Raw genomic sequence first — 19,324 nt, 5'->3', positions numbered from 1 at the left:
TCAGCAAGAGTTTAGGCTTTTAAAGATTTTTTAAAATATATATTATAAGTTAGTGAAGAGAGAGAGATTGAGAACAGAGTTCTTAAAGTATGGAAATCCTAGCTCAGATCCAATTCAGTATAGCCAGGGAGAAAGAAAGCAACTTCCTTTCCTAGCAGCCCATGTGAAATCTCTCATCACCAAGCTGGTGTCCAAATGACTAAGAAGGGCTTCCCCTATTCTCCATCTGCCACCACGCTCATTTCTCCTCATCAAAAAGAGTTCTATGTGTGAGCATCCACTTCCTAGTTCCTCTCTCCCTCTCCCAAAGGGGTGGTTCTTCAAGCTGGTTGGTTGAAAGTGGTCTTTTGCTGATGTCAGTAGTACACCAACACATCACTCAGGGCCAACCAGGTGTGGCCTCCATCCAATCATCCTTAAATAGGTACTTAGTTTCTCATTCTCACCCAATCCAAACAATACTAAATCAATCAGGTGGGGCCCCTGGGCATCTGCCAAATTCCATTATTTTATCACAGTAGGTTTATTCCAGTGCTCTGCCCTGGCCCCTCTTCTTTTCTCTATAATTTATCTCATCACCTCCCTATATCCACATTTATTCAGATAAATTCCAGATCTATATATGCATTCCCATTCTCTTCTCTGAATTTCAGTACCAAAGCTCTAATTCGTGAATGTCTGTTGGAACTTTCCATTTATTTTGTAGTCATCTCAGTCAGTGCATCAGAGACTGAGCTCATATTTACCACACAGATCTTTATGCTTTCTAGCTTCCTATTTTTGTGGAGAGCACCAACATTCCTCCTCCAGCCAAGTTCACAAGCCTAAAAGTCATCCCTGATTCTTCTCCCTTTTCCTGCATAGCCATTATGTTGCCAAGTATTGGAATTCTATTTCTACAAAATATCTGATATTCATCCCTTTCTTTGCATTCATATGACTGCCACCTTCTTCAGGCCCTTATCACCTCTTGTCTGGCCTGCTACAGCAACCTTATGGTTGGTCTCCATAAAGTTACTCTTCACCCCAATCCATCCTCTACATAGGTGCAAAATTGATATTTTTAAAGCTGATCATCCACTCCCTTTTGCTAAAATGTTTGTAAATTCATTGTACTGAGTTGTTTCAGTTCTTTTGTTTGCCTCTTGAGATTAGACCTGTTCCATCTGATCCCAGAGCTTCAAGTGGCCATAGCCCATGGTTGATACACATGGAAGGGTCATAAAGTAATTTTCTAGAGTAAATGGCCAAGTGTTACATAGGATAAGGTATGAATGATTTGGTCAGAGGAAGTTGGTAGTGGTACAGTGGATAGAATCCTGGGCCTGGAGTTAGAAATATCTGAAGACAAATTTAGTCTCAGACACTTACTAGCTGCATGAACCTGGGAAAAACACTTAACCTCTGTTTGCCTCATTTTCTGTTAAATGAGGATAATAATAGCACCTACCTTTTAGGATTGTAGTGAGAGTCAAATGGGATAATATTTATAAAAAGCTTAGCACTTTGCCTTGCACATAGTAATATTTCTATAAATGCTTGTTCCTTTCCTCCCATCTACATCTGTGGAAGTATTTTTTTTCATTGATGTGATAACAGATCCAGTAAAACATACACACATACAAGTATATATAAATCATAGATACGTCTACACTTCTGATCTTATTGGTATAGAAAAATCTCATTTGAAGAGACTTCCCACACCACTGCAAACTGGCACTTTCTCTATAATTTCTAGTCTTAGATATTTTTCTCTTGCACTGAGTATTTAAATGAGCTACCCAGGTTCATGTAGTCTGTATGTGTAAGAAGTAAAACTTGAACTCATGTCATCCTCCTCTAAAACCAGCTCTCTGCCTAGCACAGGCAGACAATCTCTCAATTATCTAAGTTAAGCATTCAATTATTTGAGATAACTGATAAGATTAGGGTTTGGGGGTGCTAATGTTGGATTAGCATTCCCTCCATTGATTCATATTAATATCTATAGAATCATATCAGATCCTCTGTAATTTATAATGTTAGAAAGTATCCTGGAAAGTACTGAAGGATTAAATGTCTTGTCAAACAGCATAGTATGTGTCAGAAGGAGAATTTGATCTCATATCTTCCCAACTCCAAGTATATTTTTCTATTCCCTACATATTTTTACAGATTAGAGTGATAACAATAAATCAAATGGACATGGAGTGCAATTCCCACTATAGCCCCAAAATATTATATAGATTCCTTTCCCATGAACCCTTTTTATATAAAAGGGTCTAATGGGAAATAAAAGGAACAAATGAAGTTTCCCCAGTCAGGATAGCACAAGATCTAGCAGCTTCTACATTAAAGGAATAGAGGGCATGGAATATGATATTCCAGAGTGCAAAGGAATTGGGATTACAACCAAGAATTATGTATCCAGCAAAAAGGGCAATGAGGGTTAAGTGACTTGCCCAGAGTCACACAGCTAGTAAGTGTCAAGTGTCTGAGGCTGGATTTGAACTCAGGTCCTCTTGAATCCAGGGCCTGTGCTTTATCCACTACACACAATATTTTAAAAGATTTTACTTCAACCTATTATGTCTTTGGTATATGAAAGTCCTCTTGTACAAATTTATAATCCTCAAGGGTTGCCTGAGACACTGAGAAATTAATTGACTAATTTATGGTCACAAAGCCGGTATGTCAGAAGCAGAATCTGAATGCAGGTCTTTCTGACCCTGGTGATGGCCTTCTATATACTGAACATTTCATTTTTATGAAAGCACTTAATCATAATAGTTGATATATAAAAATTTTAAAAAGCATTTAATTGGAAATCATTTAATATCCTCATTTTACAAATGAGAAAAGGAGCTGTAGTTTAAAAAAATGAAATGATATTTTCAAGGTCACAAATGCAGTATCAAAGCTGACATTCTAAAATTAGATTTCCTGAAAAAAAGCAGAATAGCTAATAACTTATTTTTTCTTAGTGCAAATTTATCCTTCAAACTTTAATGAATGAGAGTGAAGTCAGGATGGCTTGAGTCAATGAAGTACTTGGCCAAACTCTCCTCCCCAAATTCTTCTCCAAAGAACTTTAACTTCTAATTATGGAACATTGTACACAGTAACAGCAACATTGTGCAATGATCAACTATGATTGACTTAGCTCTTTTTAGCAATACAGTGGGGGTCTGCTAGATGGCACAGTGGATAAAGCACTGGCCCTGGATTTAGGAGGACCTGAGTTCAAAACTGGCCTCAGACACTTGACACTTACTAGCTGCATGACCCTGGACAAGTCACTTAACCCTCATTGCTCCACCAAAAAAAAAAAAAAAGCAATACAGTGATCAGACAGGTCCAAAAGACTCATGATGAAAAAATGCTATCCATGTCCAGAGAAATAGCTGATAGAATCTGAAGGCTTATCTAAGTATATTATTTTCATTTTCTCTCTTTTGTTATTTTTTTCTTTTGCAGCATAACTAATATGAAAATGTTTTACATGATTGCATAGATAAAACTTTCATCAAACTGCTGACCATCTTAGGGCAGAGAGAAGGGGTAAGAGGAAGGGAGAAAAATTTGGAACTCAAAATCTTATGAAAATGAATGTTAAAAATTGTCTTATCATGTAATTGGGAAAATGAAAATACTATGTAAACAAACAAACAAACAAAAAGTACCTTATTCCAGAGTAGCAGACAAAAAAGTTCAAAGTGAGACATTTTTTTCCAGCTCTAAAATTCCTAAATTAGAGGTGAATAGGAGCGTCTGTGATACTGGCCCAGAGTACACAGCAATAGCACCACAGGGTGGGACTTGGAGGCAGCTGTGATAGCACCAGAAAAACTTAGGAACTCTTAGTCAAGACATGATAAGGGATGATTGGTCAGAAAAAGATAACAAGGGACCTGGGCTGATTATGGCCATAGGAATGGGAGCTTTTATGACTCTATTGCCCATAGGCATTTTTGGATCACAATTCTAGGGCAAAGAGCAGCATTTGTGATCAGTCACAAGGGAGCAGGGGCCCTGGTCATAGTTCCAGGACTCAGAGGAGCTAATTAGGGCTTTGTACTTATAGTAGAGTAAGGATCTTTTTTGAGTAAAAATAGGATCCCTGGCCAAGAGAGCAGAGACCACACCTCTTTGTGAATCACAGCACTTTGAAAGCACAGAAAACTTGCATATTCCCCCAGAAGCAGTTCTGAAAACATCAGCATGATGGCTCTCCACCCTCAGGTGAGCAGAACCCAACTTTAACATAAACTTCAAAGTGAAGAAATAGGTTGGGGAAAATGAGCAAACAACAACCACAAAAGAATTTGACCACTAAAAAGCCACTATGGTAGCAGGGAAGTCAAAGACATAAATATAGATGAGGACAGCATTGTGAAAACAGCTATAAGCAAAGCCTTAAAGAAAAATGCTAATTAGACCCAAGTCCAAAAATAATTCCTGGAAGAGTTAAATTAAGAGATAAGCGTCAGAGGAAAAAAATGGGAAAATAATTGAGAGTGATGCAAGAAAATTATGAAAAGATTATTAACAATGGGGCAGCTAAGTGGCACAGTGGATAAAGCACTGGCCCTAGATTCATGAGGACCTGAGTTCAAATATGGCCTCAGACATTTGACACTTGACTAGCTGTGTCACTCTGGGCAAGTCACTTAGCCCCCATTGCCTCCCCTCAAAAAAGATTATTATCAGATTAGTTTTTTTAAAAGGCACACAAAAAAAAAACCTGAAAAAAATAAAATCTTTAAAAACAGAATTGGTCAAATGGAAAAAGCTCACTGAAGAAAATAATTCTATAAAAAATTAGGACTGGGCAAATGGAAATTAATGATTCCATGAGATGTCTTTCCATCAATATTGCCTCATAACTATACCCTCTATCTACATATACTCGACTTATACTACTTCTAATTATTCTTATATTCTTATAATAAAATTATTAAAACTTACAAATAATATCTTATGTAAAAATATAAACAGTTCAACCTTATTGAAATTCTTATAATTTTTCTTTCTTCTTTTTTATCTTTTTACATTTCTCTTGAGTCTTGGAGGTCAATTTTTTTTTTTTATTCAATTCTGGCTTTTTAATCAGAAATGCTTGAAAGCCCTCTGTTTTGTTAAGGTGACATTGAAGGAGTGACACCACAGAAAACAGAATAAAGGAGTAAAAGGAAACTTCATGAAAGAAGGAGGAGAGAAATTGAATGGGGTGAATTATCTCACACATACAAAAAAAAAAAAGAGGCATAAAAGAACCATGACAATGGAAAAGGAGATGGGGGGAGGGATGGGCAAGTATTAAACCTTACTCTCATCAAAGTTGGCTCAAAGAGTGAAAAATGAACACATTCAGTTGGATATAGTAATCTATCTTACCCTATAAGGAAGTTTAAAAGGGGGATAATAAATGGGGGAGGGGATATTGGGGAAGGTAGTGATCATAAGTAAAACATTTTTTGAGGAGGGAAAGGGTGGGGGCATAAACAGGTGAAAAATAGCATGGAGATGTGAGAAAATAATGGGGTTTTGCGACTCCCCAGAGGCCCTGCTGAGCCTGGCCTGACCTTTCTTAAGGTCAATTCAGACATAGGAAGTTACCTCTCTCAAAACCACAGATACCTGAAAGCCTTGTTCCCACCAGGGGGTGTGTTGTCTGAATTCTGACCTCAACATGTTCTACTCATGGATCACTTTCAAATCCAGTGAACTAATAGATTTGAGTGATGCTGGCCAATTAGCTTTGAACAATGTGTATGCGTGGGCTCTGCTCTGGCCCTCAGAAAGCTTGTACAGACTCTCTCTTTGGCATGGGAACTGGGTGAGAACAGACACAGCCCATTAGGCTTCCCCATTTTCTCCCTTCTCTCTCTTCTATTTACTAGTTAGGCTTTCCTATCTTTCAGAGCCATGTGTGCTCTCTTTACTAATACTTAATATGCTTTACTAAATGCTTAATGCCCCCAAACTGATTCAGTAACTTCTAATTTATAAGTAATAAATATATGATAAACCCCAGCTAAAATTCCCTACACTTAGGAGAGAAATAGGGTGACCACATATAGTTTTACTCACCACAGAGAGAAATAAACTATAAATGTGCATGGAATGAACTCACCCATTAAACAGAAGTGGATAGCAGAAATGATTAAAAAACAAAATCCTACAATATGTTGTTTACATGAAACACATTTGAAGCAGAGAGATACACACAGGGTACATGTAAAGGGCTGGAACAAAATCTATTTCATCATGATTTCAGACAAAGCAAAAGCAAAAATAGATCTAGATAAAAGATATAAAGGAAACTGTATCTTGCTGAAAAGTACCATAGACAATGAAGTCTTATCTATACTTAACATATATGAGCCAAATGGTATATCATATAAATTTTTGAAGAAGTTGAATGAGTTACAGGAGGAAATAGACAATGAAAACTATGCTAGTGGGGAAACAGTCTTTTCCTCTCAGAACTAGATAAATCTAACCAAAAAATAAACAAGAATAAGTTAAAGACATGAATAAAATTCTTGAAAAGTTAGATATAATAGATCTCTGGAGAAAATGGAATGGGAATATCAAGGAATATACCTTCTTCTCAGCAGTACACGGGACCTACATGAAAATTGACCATAAAAACCTTACAACCAGATGCAGAAAAGCAGAAATAATAAACGCATCCTTTTCAGATCATAATGCAATAAAAATTACATTAAAAAATGGACCATAGAACAAGAGATTAAAAATCCATGGGAAATTAAATAATCTGATCCTAAAAAAACAAGTGGGTCAATGACTCCATGAGACCTGAAGAAAAAATAAAACAAAGTCAAAAGAATGGAAAAATAGAAGAGAATGTGAAATATGTCATTGGAAAAACAACTAACTTGGAGAATAGATCTAGGATATATAATTTGATAATTATTGGACTACCTGAAAGTTTCCAATTGATTTTCATTCTTCTTTTCCCTGGCTCTTTCTTACATGTAATTTTGATTTCATCATGATCTGAGAAGGATGCATTTACTATTTCTGCCTTTCTACATTTGACTGTGATGTTTTTGTGCCCTAATACATGGCCAATTTTTGAAAATGTGCCATGTACTGCTGAGAAAAAGATATATACCTTTCTATGCACATTCAATTTTCTCCAGACATCTATCATGTCTAAATTTTCTAGTATTCTGTTCACCTCTTTCACTTCTTTCTTATTTATTTTTCAGCCAGATTTATCTAATTCTGAGAGGGAGAGATTCAGATCCCCCACTAGTATAGTATTACTGTCTAATTCCTCTTGTAACTCATTTAACTTCTCCTCAAAGAATTTGGATGCTATACCACTTGGCGCATACATATTCAATATTGATATTACCTCATTATCTATAGTACCTTTAAGCAAGATGTAATTTCCTTCCTTATCTCTTTTAATGAGATCTATTTTTGCCTGTGCTTTGTTTGAGATAAGGATTGCTACGCCTGCTTTTTTTACTTTAACTGAAGGATAATATATTCTGCTCCAGCCTTTTATCTTTACTCTTTGTGTATCTCTCTGCTTCAAATGTGTTTCTTGTAAACAGCATATTGTAGGATTCTGGTTTTTAATCCACTCTGCAATTTGCTTGCATTTTATAGCAGAGTTCATCCCATTCACATTCACAGTTATTATTACTGTCTATGCCCCTCCATTCTATTTACCCACTTTGTACTTTTCCCCCCTTCTTTGACCCTTTTCCTCCTCATTGACATTTTACTTCTTACCCCTGCCTCCCCCAATCTGCCCTCCCTTTTTATTACCCTCCTCTCTTTTCTCTACCCTTTTCTCCCTTGCTTTTGTCCTCCCTTCTATCAGTCCCCCCTTCCCCTTCCCCTTTTGCTTTCCTAAAGAATGAGCTACGTTTCTTTATCCCAATAAATGTATATGTTATTCCCTCTTTGAATCAAATCTAATGAGAGTAGGGTTGAAACAATGTTCACCCCTCCTTTCTTTCCCTCTATTGTAGTAGGGTTTTTTTTACCTCTTCATATGATATAATTCATCCCATTCCACCTCCCCTTTCCTCTCCTCCCCTAGACTCCCTTTTCAACCCCTTAATTCTTTTCTATCATCACATCAAAGACAATTTATATTTATACCATCTGTGTAAAGTCCTTCTCTCTGCCCAAATACATTTACAGTTCTTAAGAGTTATGAGTATTATCTTCCCATGTAGGGATATAAACAGTTTAACCTAATAGGGTAACCTTTTTTCCCCTCTGTTTACCTTTTTAAACTTCTCTTGAGTCTTGTATGTTGAGATCGAATTTTCTATTCAGTTCTGGTCTTTTCACCAGGAAAGATTGAAAGTCCCCAATGTCATTAAATGTCCATCTTTTCCGCTGAAAGAGAATGCACATTTTTGCTGGGTAATAGATTCTCGGCTGCAATCCAAGCTCCTTTGCCTTCCAGAATATCATATTCCAAGCCTTTGTGGCCTTTTAATGTTGAAGCTGCCAGGTCCTGAGCAATCCTGACTGTGGCTCCATGATATATAAATTGCTTCTTTCTGGTTGCTTGGAGTATTTTCTCCTTCACCTGATAATTCTGGAATTTGGCTACAATATTCCTTGGAGTTTTCCTTTTGGGGTCTCTTTCAGGAACTGATCAGTGGATTCTTTCAATGATGATTTTATCCTCTGATTCTATGATATCAGGGCAGTTCTCCTTAATAATTTCCTGGAATATGGTGTCTAGATTCTTTTTCTGATCATGGCTTTCAGGCAGTCCAATGACTCTCAAATTGTTTCTCCTGGATCTGTTTACTAGATCAGTTGTCTTTCCAATGAGGTATTTCACATTTTCTTCTATTTTTTTCATTCTTTTGATTCTGCTTGACTGATTCTTGGTGTCTCATGGATTCCTTATCTTCCAACTGTCCACTTTTAATTTTTTAGGCATTGTTTTCTTCAGTGAGATTATGCATCTTTTTTCCTTTTGGCCAAGTGACTTTTTTAAGGCATTGTTTTCTTTGATGAGATTATGCACCATTTTTTCCATGTGGCCAAATGAATTTTTTAAGGCATTGTTTTCTTTAGTGAAATTATGCACTTTTTCCCATTTGGCCAGTTGATTTTTGTGCTTCCTTTTCCAAACTGCTGATTCTTTTTTCATAGTTTTCTTGTTTTGCTTTCATTTCTCTCCCCATTTTTTCTTCTACCTCTCTCAATTGATTTTTAAAATCCTTTTTGAGCTCTTCCAGGAAGGCTTTTTGTTCTTGAGACCAATTCACCTTCCCTCATGAGGCTTCACATGTAGGCAATTTGAGGCTGTTGTCCACTCAAGGAATGGTTAATACAATACTATAGGCATGAGTTTCCCCACGTATTACCATAGTTGCAGCTCATATTTCTGCTGCCTGTCCCACTTGTCAATTATTTAATCATGTGCCTTCCAAACCATTTCCTTTGGTGGCCACCCTCTTGCTTACACCCTTTTCTTACATTTGAACATTTGCAAATTGATTTTATATGTGTGCCCAAAGTTGTCTGTTATAAAGTTTGTCTTGTTATTGTAGACCAGTTCACTCATTGGGTTGAGGCATTTCCTGGTCCTAAACCTATAAATAACTTTATTGCTAAAATTCTTCTTAAAGAGATTGTGGCCTAGTATGGCCCACTAGTATGGCCAAATATAGATTCATTTTGCTTATTCAATACTATCTCAAATCTTTTCTTGTCTCATTGTAACTCCTAAGCATTATACTCTTTATCTTCCCCTAAGTTTAGGTCAAGATGAATGTATGAACAAAGAACTTAAAATTCTTATTGGTAAATTATGTCCTCATGTCTCTTGATGTGTTTCCCCTTGATTTATTTTATCTGCAAAACAGATAAAGGGGATATTAAACCTTTTTTTTCTGAAATGTTATTTGGTCACCCTCCCATAAAAGCAAAACCTTTGTCTCCAGTCTATTGGTAGGAGATTTATCTATTGCAAAGTAGACTGAAGGAAATTCATGAAGCAGGAATTGCTGTACAAATTGAACCTTTGTATTTTTCCCTATTAAACTTGTACCCTGAAGATAATATATTGATATCAATCTATTATTAAGATAATATATGTCCATATGTCATGTATATATGTATATATATATACATACACACATGCATATATATATATATATATATATATATATATATGAGTTGACAGAGAGACAAAGACAGAGGGACAGAGGCACATTATTATATTATAGAGGCATGCTGAAAAGATGTATAAGATATATTCTCTATGCTGTTAATAGGGACTCCCAAAAGATAATATATGTAGGGCAGGTATGCTTCTTCCTCCCACTACCCAATGTCATTTCCTGATGCCAAAGAAAAGACTCCTGGTCTTGCCCTCAAAGACCTTCATTTCATAGGCAGAACTCTTCTACAGTAAGTCTCCAGCAGGTGGCGTCATTCCAATCGTTACAGTTATGTGGTGAAATGGAGAAAGTACCAGCCCTGGATTCAGGAGGACCTGAGTTCAGATCCAGCCTCAGACATTTGACACTTAGAAGCTGTGTGATATTGGGCAAGTCACTTAACCCTCATTGCCCCAGAAAAAAGATAATATATGTATATAAAGATATAGATATATATTGTCACAAGTGAAATTGACAAAAGACTGAGGAAGTGAAATATGATTAAATTGATTTACTAGCAATGAATGCAGTTGCATAACAAATCAGATCCAAGGCCTCTCAGCAATCACAAAAATGCTTAATGGTAGTGTAACGATTGGAATAACGCCACCTGCTGGATACTTACTGTAGAAGAGTTCTGCCCATGAAGCGAAGGTCTTTGAGGGCAAGACCAGGCATCAGGAAGTGACGCAGACTAGTGGGAGGAGGAAGGAAGAGACGGGCGATCAGTCTCGCGCTTTTTTCCTGAGGACGCTGGTGGAGAAGGGAGCTAGAAATGTGCTCTCCCTTTAATAGATAGGAATCTAGGCCTTTCTCTCTCTCTTTATCAAATTCTTATTCTCCTTAATAAATGCTTAAAAGTCTAACTCTTGCTAAAGCTTATAATTTATTGGCGACCACTCATTAGATATTTTAGACAGACTAGCTAGAATTTTAACCCTTAACAGATGGCTGACCACGAAGAGGAAAGCTAAACCTCAGTCTTCTTCTGATCTTCTGGTTGGGTAAGAAATTTCCCCTACCCTTTAAATTGCTAAGTACGGGTGTACTGGCTGTGTTTTCCTTTAAATTTTTTCGAATGGACCTTTTAAACTCCCTAATTATCCTATTTTTGATTTTAGTCTGTTTAACCAGACAAATGGGAGATAAGATCATGTTAATGCTTTGTTTTTGTGGATTTTCTATTTTTCTTTTTATTTTTGTTAAAAGAGCCAGCAACTTACTCACACTAGGAAATATCTCTCCCTCTCCCAACCATGCTTTTTCAGAGAAACCTGAAGAGATTCCCGCAGCTTTTCCCAGTTCTAACACTAATTGTTGCTCTAATTTTGCATGCCTGGAGGCAATGACCCACCCTCTAGAAGCTTTTAATCCCCTAGCACCTGGAGGCAAAGTGGGGGAAGAGGAATCCAGGCCTGAGTTCAAAATCAAGTCTGATTCAAATTGCCCTGGTCCCTCCCCTCCTCTCCAAACCCCACCCTTTACTCCTCCCATGGCCAAGCCCATTGCTTCTCCTGCCTGGGAAGTCCAGAGATCTGATGGGCATGCTCAACTTTTTCTACCTGCATTTGCAGCTTCAGGCTCAGCCCTTCCCCAGCCTGACTGTGCTTCTGAGACAACCTTAGAAAACCCTTTAAATTCCAGATATGCTCGTTTTGTTCATAATTTTGCTAACCTGCTTTTGTCTTTAATTAGTAATCTTATAAAGCATTTGTATGGTGAAAAGACTGACAGACAATATAGAGGGGTTAAAGAAGAAAAATTTAAGCTAAATAAGAATGACAATCATCAACATAGTTCAAGACTCCTCTTCTTTTGCCATGGAAGGGTATATATTTTACAGAAATGTAGAAGTAAGCAGCAAGGTATTGATATGAGTATTGGGGATTTTAGATATCGGAATCAAGAGTGTTCTGAATTCACTCAGATTATTAATGTCAGTTCAGAGGTTACATAGGATTTCTATGCTATTACATATACATTTTGGAATTAATGGTATGGGTTTATTTTCATAGAGATTTTCATGCTTTTGAGATTGTGTCTTATACTTAGTTTCTAAAACAAGGAGAATATTTGTAAAGCTTTTTATAGTCATATGATCAAGTTTATATTTTATAATATTCTTATTAATATTAAGTTCATATTCATTTAGATTTCCTTAGTTTGAATTTCATTGTCTTTTATTGTTCCATGTGTATTTTCTTTTATTCGTTTATCTATCTAATTTTGAAAAATTGCAAGATGGTTTTGATTTCATAATACAATGTTAATTCTAGGAGTATTGTGCTCCCATATTCTGAGTTGTTTGTTTTTGTTATTTTTTTTTTCTCAACTGATTATTTGATCAAACTCTTTAAAGCATTTCCTTGGCAAATTGGTTGCCATGGCAAGTGTAAATTGATTCTAGAAGTATTATTTTTGATAAGCATATTCCAAAAAAAAAAAAAAAGAGGGGAACATTTGTAAAGTTTTCTTTTTTCAAAAAAAAAAGTTTTCTTTGAGATTGTGTTGTGCTTTAACTTGTATTTAAATATGTTCAGATTTTTCACAAAAGTAATTGTATACTAAGTAAAAAAAAAGGTATTATTTGAAATTGTTGCATAATTATATATTATATTCTGAGTCAAGATGTATTCACATTTTTTGCAATCATTTATTATCCTCAATTTTTAAATCCATATGAGACTTGGATTATGGGAACTTATCATTTAAGACATTAATTGCCTTTATTCTGAGTTATCAGATGCCAGTTGGCCAAGATGCCATCCAATCACAAGAGGAATACATGCAAGAGCAGACACTGAACTATCACATGAGGGGAGACATGCATGAAGTCAAGGTATGGCCAAGGGAACGGCTTTTGACTAATGTTGAGGTTGGATTCTCTTGGTTTAATATTTTATTTTATTTTTCCCCACAATATTGTATGGATGGCTGGAAGTATTGATCCCACCCATCTCACTTCTACACCTGGCTTCTATGCTCCCTCCTATATGCCTGATGCCATGGACATCTCAATCCCATGCATCTGATTAAGTCTGACTCAGTTTCTTCCAATATGTTCGGTGGCATGGACATATATTCCATCCACCTATTTTAAGCCTGGCATACTGTATGGGCAGTATATATTGCTCAAGTGTGGGAATGCTCATATCCCATCATTTCTCTGTTCTTTTATGGTAACCCCCATAATTATCTCAGGTGTCATGATAAATACACTGTTGAATTTGGCCTTGACATCTGTTACCAATTATATAAGATTTTAAAATTTCTCATAATGGCATGAGGATAATTAGGCAGATGATGCAAAAAGTGATGAAACAAAGATAAAAATTATTTTTAAAAATTAATATCACAGCAATTGTCTTCTCAATTACTCTCCATAAGGGGGGACTATAATAATAATATAATTTTAAAGAATGGTTCAATTTTTGTTTTATTATATGTTTCATGTGTAACAACTAAGATTCTGAATTCCCTTAGACATGTTTTTGAGAACTTTCATTGTTTGATTTGATTATTGACAAAGCTATTTTAAAGTTGTGTTAAGCTCGATTTTGTAGGAAATTTCCTGGCTGATTACCAGCATCCACACATCAACCCCTGAAAAGACTTCCATTCCACGACTACACCTAGAGGACATCTGAGAAAAGACTTTCAGAGACTTTAAATGAACAGTTTTGATTTGTTGTTTTTGTTGTTTTTTTTTCTCTTTCTGTTATAATATACACCATCTGTAACATGTATTCTCTGCAGAGGCCCTCCCTTTGCAAGACTAATGTCAAAGCGTCGGTTCATGAGGACAAAACTTTCCTCTCTTCCTTTTCTATATTGTTGTTCACATATTATTAGTTAGCAATAGTTATCATATTGTTTTTACTGTTCCGTCAAGGAAACATTTTGTTTCTTGAGGAACAACAGGGGGGACTGTAACGATTGGAATAACGCCACCTGCTGGGTACTTACTGTAGAAGAGTTCTGCCCATGAAGCGAAGGTCTTTGAGGGCAAGACCAGGCATCAGGAAGTGACGCAGACTAGTGGGAGGAGGAAGGACGAGACGGGCGCTCAGTCTCGCACTTTTTTCCTGAGGACGCTGGCGGAGAAGGGAGCTAGAAATGTGCTCTCCCTCTAATAGATAGGAATCTAGGCCTTTCTCTCTCTCTTTATCAAATTCTTATTCTCCTTAATAAATGCTTAAAAATCTAACTCTTGCTAAAGCTTATAATTTATTGGCGACCACTCATTAGATATTTTAGACAGACTAGCTAGAATTTTAGCCCTTAACAGTAGTTAACAAAACTTTCTTATATCAATAATGAGGAATTACATAATCTTAAGCAACAGGGGTATTTCTTCTTTTTGATTTGCCAGAGCATTAAAAAACCAAAGGGTACTAACCACAAGTTGTACAATTATTTCCCAGAACATTTTGTGGTTAGTACTATCTGATTTCCCTGAAATCATATTAGCAAAGCTTTTACATGAATACCTTCTTGGGATGTGTGACCAGCTGTGGTATATCTATTGCTTGGTATTTAAACAAAGGTTTATCTTTGCACCCTGTATACTCTTGCCTTGGAAACAAAAGGTTGCATTCACCTAGAATTGGAAGACTCCTTAATGTTCTAGCAAATTATCAATAACTAAGCCTACTCTTGTGATAATGCCTTGATCAAATCTTACAGCCAAATAAAATTCATGTTTATTCATCAGTACTTACCTTTCTTTCCCTCCATTGGATTGGCATGTTCATGTCTTCCTCATCATATTTATCTTGTTTCTGCACAAATCAGAGAATAGGTAGACTTTGAATTTGCTGAGGTCAGCATATCTGTAGAGTGATTGCTGCCTAATGAACTCAAACAAAGCTTAGGCTAGAACTTGAATGAAAATCCAGGTAGAGCTCAGATAAAAATTCTTTCTAAAGAGTCTTTCTTTCTTAAAATAAACTTTGACACCCTCATTAGCAAAATAGAACACAATGCAGAGGTGAATGTTAGTTAACTTCTGGGTTTTAAACAATAGATAAATTGTCTAATATACTAATATAAACATGGTTTGATAAGTCCATGTTATGGTATGCTTCACTGCCACTCACTGGATCTTGGTCAGGGAAATGATAAGGAAAATTTTATCCAGCCACTGGATCAGCATGGAAGTTAGAAGCTCTATGATTTTATGCTGTTAGATGTAAAACAAATCAAGCTGTTTACATATATACACACATCCAAGTGTGAGCAGATCCTAGATATACTTAAGTACACCATAACACTTATTGGAATAGGGTAGATAAAGCTAAATACATTTATTAGTGAAATTCTTTGAGAGACATGAGATGCACTCACATGTTTAAATCAATCACTCATAGTGTCTTTATTTGTATGTTTTCTTTCTACCTTATGGGTGAAGACACCTGATCTAAGTAGTTTGACTCTGGTACCTGGCAACTTTAAGCAGACTGACCAACTTAATGACAATATGCAGAGTGCAGCTGGTGAGGAGAGACATGGATCACATCCTAAATCTCTTAAGAGAGTCTGTGTGAAACAGTGGTTAGACAGGCATCCTTAGAACCAAGAAAACATAGGTTCCAGTCTTAACTCTGGCACATACTTGCTGCATGTTACTTTGCCTCTCAATCTCTCAATTCTCCAAAGGTATGTCTCAGAAACTTTGCTTATCTACATTGGTGAACAGTGTTCTCTCTCTCTCTCTCTCTCTCTCTCTCTCTCTGCCTACAACAAACATTTATTTTATTCTTTCAGTTACATATAAAGGTAGTTTTCAAAATTCATTTTCATAAGATTTAGAGTTCCAAATTTTTCTCCCAGCCTCCCTTTCCTTCCCCCTTCACAAGACAGCAACAAATATTATATAAGTTATATTTGTAAAATCCACAAGTGCTCTTTTTTTCCAGTTCGTTCTAGGGGGGTGGATCTATACTTCATCATTAGTCCCTTGGGATAGCCTTGAATCATTTCATTGCTGAAAGTAGTTGTCCTTCCCAATTGCTCATAGAACAATACTGCTGTTATTATGCACAATGTCCTCCCAGTTCTGCTCACTTCATTATACATCAATTCATGTGAGTCTTTCCAGGTTTTTCTGGGATCATCCTGTTTGTCATTTCCTATTGCAAAATATCATTCCACTACAATCATTTAACACAGCTTCTTTCTTCATTCCTCAATTGATGGACATTCCCTTCATTCCCAATTCTTAGCCACCACAAAGAGTTGCTATAAATATTTTTTGTGCAATTTTCCCCCCTTTTCTCTTTTTCATGATTACTATTGTTAACTGTTTCCCTTCCATCCTATTCCTTTCCCCAAGATATTTATTCTGTTATCCATCTTCTTTCATCCTATCCCTCTTCAAAAGGGATTTGCTTCTGTCTGTCCCCTCCTCCAATCTGCCATTCCTTCTTTTGCCCCTTTCTCTTTATCCCCTTCCCCTCCTATTTTCCTGCAGGGTTAGGGATTACTCCACCCAATTGAGTGTGGATGTTATTCCCTCCTTGAGCCAATTCTGATGAGATTGAGGTCTTTGAGCCAATTCTGATGAGCCTTAGGCTGATTTACTGCCCAGATTAAATATATTACTCCACCCAATTGGGTGTGTGTGTGTTAATCCCTCCTTGAGGCAACTCTGATGAAATTAGTTTTTGATCTTATTCTGATGACTGTAAAGTTCATTTACTTCCCTGATCCTCCCCCATCTCTTCCCCTACTGCATAAGCCCTTCCTGTTATTTTCATGTGGGATTTCACTCCATGCTACCTCTGCTCTTCTCCCTCCCCAAGTGCATTCCTCTTACCCCTAAATTTTACCCTAAAGTCACGATGAAGCTAGGTGACACAGTGAACAAAACATACCCAGGGGAATCCCAGTCAAAACCTGGCCTCAGACACAAGACAGTCACCAACTGCATGACCCCAGGTTTGTCCCCTAACTCCAATTTTTTATGGTTCTCTGGGGTCTTGTATTTGAAAGTCAAATTTTCCATTCAGTTCAGGTCTTTTCATCATAAATACCTGAAAGTGCTCTTTCTCATTGAATTCCTACTTTTTCCTCTGAAAGATTATACACAGTTTTGCTGGATACATGATTTTTGTTTGTAATCCCAATTCCTTTGCCCTCTGGAATATCATATCCCATGCCCTCTGGTCCTTTAATGTTGAAGCTGCTAGATCTTGTACTATCCTAACTGGGGTTGAATTCTTTCTTTTTGGCACCTTGCAATATTTTCTCCTTCATCTGAGAGCTGTGGAATTTGGCTATAATATTCCTGGGTGTTTTCCTTTTGGGATCTCTTTCAGGTGGTGATCAGTGAATTCTTTCAAATTATATTTTACCTTCTACTTCTAGAATATCAGGGCATTTCCCCCTGACAATTTCTTGGAAGATGATGTCTAAGCTCTTTCCTTGATTATGGTTTTCAGGTAGACCAATAATTTTCAAATGATCTCTCCTCGACCTATTTTATAGGTCAGCAGTTTTTCCCAGAAGATAGTTCACATTGCCCTCTTTTTTTTTATTCATTTGGATTTGCTTTATTGTGCCTTGGTTTCTCATAAAGTCACTGACTTCCATTTCTACAATCCTAATTCTTAGGCAATTATTTCTTCAGAGAGCTTGTGTACCTCCTTTTCCATTTGGCCAATTTGGCTTTTCAAGCTGTTGACTTTTTTCTGATGTCTTTCCTGCATCACTCTCATTTCTCTTTCCATTTTTTCCTCTACATCTCTTATTAAGCGTCTCTATGGTTTGAAACTAATTTATATTTTTCTTGGAAGCTTTAGATATAGGGTCCCTGACATTGACATCTTCCTCTGAGGGTCAATCTTCCTTGTCACTAAAGAAACTTTCTATGGTCCTCACCTTTCTATGCTTATCTTGCCTTTCTTTTACTTGACTTTTAGCTACTTAAAGTGGGACACTGTTTCCAGGCTGCACTATACCAAGCTTCAGAAGATCCCAGGTGGAATGATTTAAGGAAGAGCAGGTTCTTCACTTGCCTGACCTGTTTCCTGGTCCATAGATGACCCCAGACCAACTTGCTAATCAACCATCTTTGTGTGTTGTGGTTGTCAGCTCCGACAAGCCTATGCTCCTACCACATCTGGGCCACTGCTACTCAAGCCTACCTCCTGGTTCTCAGCTGGTGTGAAAAACACCAGTTCTGCCTTAGCACCAGCATAGACCCCTGTAATTCCCCGCCCCCCCCAAAGTCTCAGCCCTCTCTCCAGACTGTGAGCTTAGTTCCAGAAGACACTGGTGCTTCAGCTGATTCAGAGGCTATGGAGGTCTCTTTCTCTGGTGAGGCCTTCCTGGGGCTGGATTTGTGTCAGCAAGACTGTGGGGTTGGGCTGTACTCCTGTCTCAGCATAGCAACAACCTCCTTCAGGCCTTCCAAGCTGTCCTAGGTTGGAAGATGATTTCAACATATTCTTCTGTGGATTTTGCTGCTCCAGGAATTGTCCTATGGCATTATTTGGATATTTTCTGGAGCAATAGTATCATGAGTTCAAGAGCTCACCTCCTTTTCTCAGTCATCTTGACTCTGCCCCAAAAGTCCCCAACAGTGTTTTATCAATGAGAGTTACCTTTTTGCCAAAAATTATAGTATAGAAAAAATAAACAGAAATATCCAGGAAAACCTAAGAAAAGAATACTGAAGAACTAAAAGCACCAAATTTACTGACCACAGCATATTAGAAAGACTATTTCAGAAATGTTGAGAAGGCTGAGGAAGTTTTGTTTACCCTGAATAATACTGCTGAGCCCCTTTCCTACTATGTTTTACTCTTGCTCTAAACTTAAAAAATGGTTTAAATTTACCTTAAAATGAATAAATGTTATATGCTCTGGGAGTCATATGGGAACTTTGGAATCTGTAGCCATCTTATTTTGTTTCCTCTGACACAGAGCAGAAACTGCCTTTAATTTTACCCTTTCTCCAGTAGCATGTGACAATATAATAATTCAAATTTTAATACCACTTTATAGCTTTGAAGCACTTTATATACATTATGTAATTTGTTCCAGACAATAATCCAGTGAAATTAAGTGACTAGCCTAATGTCATAAAATGATAAGTGTAGAGGCTGGAATAAAAACCCAAGTTTTCTTATTCCTAAACTATTCTCTGTCTACTTTGTCAT

The sequence above is a fragment of the Dromiciops gliroides genome, chromosome 1, assembly GCF_019393635.1.
Source record: "Dromiciops gliroides isolate mDroGli1 chromosome 1, mDroGli1.pri, whole genome shotgun sequence".
NCBI lineage: Eukaryota > Metazoa > Chordata > Mammalia > Microbiotheria > Microbiotheriidae > Dromiciops > Dromiciops gliroides.
Note: the sequence above shows the minus strand (reverse complement) of the source record.